The sequence below is a fragment of the Lampris incognitus genome, chromosome 21 (assembly GCF_029633865.1).
Source record: "Lampris incognitus isolate fLamInc1 chromosome 21, fLamInc1.hap2, whole genome shotgun sequence".
Lineage (NCBI taxonomy): Eukaryota > Metazoa > Chordata > Actinopteri > Lampriformes > Lampridae > Lampris > Lampris incognitus.
In genome coordinates, this window is record NC_079231.1 from 90,994 (window position 1) to 95,481 (window position 4,488).

Here is a 4,488-nt window from a genome sequence, read left to right on the forward strand (position 1 = left end):
ACCACTCAGAGCACACTCTGCCTCAAAAGCACAGAGCTTGTAATCAAATCACTTCGCTGTACCTGCTTCATGCTCAGGAAGAAGCACCGCAGCTCATCATCGTGGGTGGCGGACTCACACTTAAACATTTTTTAAGCTAAGAACGACAGAAATGACCGCTGAAAATGTAGTCTTCTGAATCTTTTGGTTAGGATTAGGTTTGCATAATTTGATGGACATGGCATTTCTGATGGAAAGTACCGAGCTTCTCGAAATAAAAGTTTTGGATAAAATTAATGGATGTCTTTTTCTACATCTTTTGGCCAGGGTTGGCGTAGGGTTACAGTGAGGGTTTTTCCTACTCAAAAGTACTTCCACAGAGAATACCACAGCAACAGACACTGTCTGCCTGAGCAGATAAAACTCTTACACTAAACCTATCCCAACCCTTACAGAAAGATGTAGAATGAGCCATCCGTTAATTATATCCAAACCTTAAGCTTCGTGACAGTATTTTCCGTCAAATACCATTGCCGTGGTTAGCTTGACTTCTGCCAAGAATTAATCCCACAAAGAATACCATAGCAACAGAGACTGTCTTGGCGGTTGCCAAGCTAACCATTGCAATGGCATTTCTGATGGAAAGTACAGAGCTTCTCGGTGTGAAAGGTTTGGATAAAAATCAACATACGGCTCTTTCAACACGCAAGGGTAGGGTTTGTGTTAAGGTAAAGGTTTTACCTGCTCAGGCAGAAAATCCCACAGCAACAGAGATTAACTCTTCATGTTAGCCACGCCAACCATGGCAATGGCATTTTTGATGGGAAATACTAGGCTTCTCTGAGTGAAAGGTAAGGGTTAGAGAATTGAATGCCAGAGCCAACATATGTCAACCAGGCGCCTCAACAATGCCCAAATACTGGCTTACAGATACCCCCAGGTTTAGGGTTACGAATTTGGAGAGAGTTTGATGGATTGGGTATAGGATCTATTTGGAGGTTGTTTATTCTTTACACTTGATCCCCCATTGTCTTCCCTCTTGATTAGTTTATCCCGTTTTAAACTTGAAAAGTTGTTGGTGGGGTTTGCAGCAATACAAGTGGGTTTCTTTTATTGAATTGCACTTCCACAACTGTCATGTTTTTAGGGTTAGGACTAAGTTTTAGGGGTAGGTTTAGATAAAATTGATGAATTTCTACATTTTTGCCCCTCCTTTTTACCACACCAAACATGCTCCTTCCTCTTGATAACTCCATAAAAAGCAACACTGAACGGTCACCAAAAGCACATAGCGAGTGATTAAACCACTTCTCTGTATCTGCTTCACGGTCAGGGAGAAGCACCCCAGGCTCATCATGGTGGGTGGCGGGACTCGCACTTTAGAAAAACATTTCTCAAGATAAAAACTAAAGAAATTATCCCCGAAATTAGTATTAGGTTTTGATAAACTCAATGGATGGCTCTATATCTTTCGGTTACGGTTGGGGTAAGAGTTTTATCTGCTCTGGCAGACAATCCTACAGACAATACCACAGCAATAGAGACCAACTCATCGCGGTAGCCAAGCCAACCACGTTAATGGTATTTCTGATGGAAAGTAGAGAGCTTATCAGAGTAAAAGCTTCGCATAAAATTAACAGACAGCGCTTTCTACATGTTTCGCTTGAGGTAAGATTTGAGTTAAGGTAAGGGTTTTATCTGCTCAGCCACACAATCGCAAAGAAAATACCACAGCAACAGAGACCAACTCTTCATAGTGGCCAAACTAACCACAGCGAAGTCATTTCTGATGTTAAGTACCGAGCTTCTCGGAGTGATAGTTCCGGATGAAATTAACAGACGACTCTTTCTACATGTTTCACGTAAGAGTAAGGGTTTTATCTGCTCAGCCAGATAATCCCACACAAATACCGCAGCAACAGACAGTCTTGGTGGTAGCCAAGCCAACCATGGCAATGGCATTTCTGATGGAGAGTAGCAAGCTTCTCGCAGCGATAGTTTTGGGTAAAATAAACGGATGGCTCTTTCAACATGTTTCGGTTGGTTTAGGGTAAGTGTTTTACCTGCTCAGGCAGACAATCCCACACAGAATAGCAAAGCAACAGAGACTAACACTTGACGGTAGCCAAGCTAAACACAGCAATGAAAATTCTGAAATAAAGTACCGACTTTCTCGTACTCAAAATTTTGGATCAAACTAACCGACCTTCTTCATGTTTTGGTTGAGGTAGGATTTGGTTAAGGGTTTTATGTGCCCAGGCAAACAATCTCACAGCAACTGACACTAACCCTTTGCAGTAGCAAAGCTCACCACGGCAATGGCATTTCTGATGGAAAGTACCCAGCTTCTCGGAGTGACAGTTTTGGATCTTATTGACGTATGCTCTTGCTACAATGTTCCGATTAGGTTAGCGCAAGTGTTTTACCTGCTCAGACAGACAATCCCAGAGCTACAGAGACTAACTTCGTCGTAGCCAAGCTAACCACAGCAATGGCACTGCTCTTTTCAAGTACCGGGTTTGAGTGACAGCTTCGGAAAAAAAATTTCACGGAGGCTGTTTCTACATGTTTCACTTAGGGTAAGGGTTTTATCAGCTCAGGCAGACAATCGCACAGAGAATACCACAGCAACAGAGACTAACTCTTCGTAGTAGCCAACTACGGCAATAGCATTCCTGATGGAAAGTACCAAGCTTCTTGGAGTGAAAGTTTTGGATAATATTAATGGACGGCTCTTTCTAAATGTTTCATTTATAGTAAGGGTTTTATCTGTTCAGACAGACAATCCCACAGAAATACAACAGCAAGAGAGACTAACTCTTTGTGGTAGCCAAGCAAACCAGGGCAATGGCATTACTGAAGGTAAGTACCAAGCTTCTCGGAGTGAAAGTTTTGGATAAAATTACTGGACAGCTCTTTCTACATGTTTCGCTTAGTGTAAGGGTTTTATCAGCTCAGGCAGACAGTCACACAGAGAACACCACAACAACAGAGTCTAACTCTTCGTAGTAGCCAAACTAACTACTTAAATGGCAGTACTGATGGAAAGTACCAAGCTTCTCGGAGTGAAAATTTTGGGTAAAATTAATGGACGCCTCTTTCTAAATGTTTCATTTATGGTAAGGGTTTTATCTGTTCAGTCGGACAATCCCACAGAAATACAATAGCAACAGAGACTAACTCTTCGTGGTAGCAAAGCTAACTACGGCAATGGCATTCCTGATGAAAAGTATCAAGTTTCTTGCAGTGAAACTTGTGGATAAAGTTAATGAACGGCTATTCCACATTTCACTTATAGTAAGGGTTTTATCTGTTCAGTCGGAAAATCCCGCAGAAACACAATAGCAACAGAGACTGTCTGCCTAAGCAGATAAAACCCTTATGCTAAACCTATCCCAACCCTTACAAAAAGATGTAGAAAGAGCCAGCCGCTAATTATATCTGAACCAAAAGCTCCGAAACACCAGATATACCATTGCCGTGGTTAGCTTAGCTCCTGCTAAGAATTAATCCCACAAATACCATAGCAACAGACACTGTCTTGGAGGTTGCCAAGCTAACAATAACATTTCTGATGGAAAGTACAGAGCTTCTCGGTATGCAAGATTTGGATAAAACTAACAGACGGCTCTTTCAACACGTTTGGGTTGGGGTTTGTATTAGGGTAAAGGTTTTATCTGCTCAGGCAGCAAATCCAACAGAAAACCCCACATTAACAGAGACCAACTCTTCGCGGTAGCCAAGCTAACCACGGCAACAGCATTTCTGATGGAAAGTACCAAGCTTCTCGGAGTGAAAGTCTTGGATAAAATTAATGGACGGCCCTTTCTATATGTTTCTCTTAGTGTAAGAGTTTTATCAGCTCAGGCAGACAATCGCACAGAGAATACCACAGCCACAGAGACTAACTCTTCGCAGTAGCCAAGCTAACCACCGCAATGGCATTTCTGATGGAAAGTACCAAGTTTCTCGGAGTGAGTCTTGGATAAAATTAATGGACGGCTCTTTCTATAAGTTTCGCTTAGTGTAAGGGTTTTATCAGCTCAGGCAGACAATCGCACAGAGAATACCACAGCAACAGAGACCAACTCTTCGCAGTAGCCAAGCTAACCACGGCAAGGGCATTTCAGATTGAAAATACTAGGTTAATTTTATGGTTAGGGTTGAATGCCAGAGCCAACACATGTCAACTGAGCACCTCCGCCAATGCCCAAGTGCTGGATTAGAAATACCCCAAGGATTAGGGTTAGGGATAGAGTTTGATTGGTTAAGTCTAGGGGCAATTTGGGTGTTTAGTCGTTACAACTGATCTCCCATTGTCTTATATCTTGATTACTTTGTCCCGTTTTAAACTTGAAAAGTGTTGGTGGGGTTTGGAACAATACAAGTGTTTGTTGTTTTTGTTTTTTTTTTTCCAATTGAACTTTTCTGCAATTGCAATTTAATGTGTTAAGAGTTAAGACTAAGGTTTAGATCAAATTGATCAATTTCTGCACTTTTTTCCTTTTT

General features: G+C 41.8%; 1 non-coding gene and 1 pseudogene across 1 annotated transcript; both read right to left on the minus strand.

Moving 5' to 3' along the window:
- Window positions 1-174, minus strand: LOC130131859 (small nucleolar RNA U3; annotated as a pseudogene).
- A 1,023-nt stretch (window positions 175-1,197) lies between these two features.
- On the minus strand, window positions 1,198-1,419 carry LOC130131848 (small nucleolar RNA U3). Its single transcript, XR_008812405.1, has one exon. It is a non-coding gene; the product is annotated as a small nucleolar RNA U3 (small nucleolar RNA).
- Between the last annotated feature and the right edge of the window lie 3,069 nt (window positions 1,420-4,488).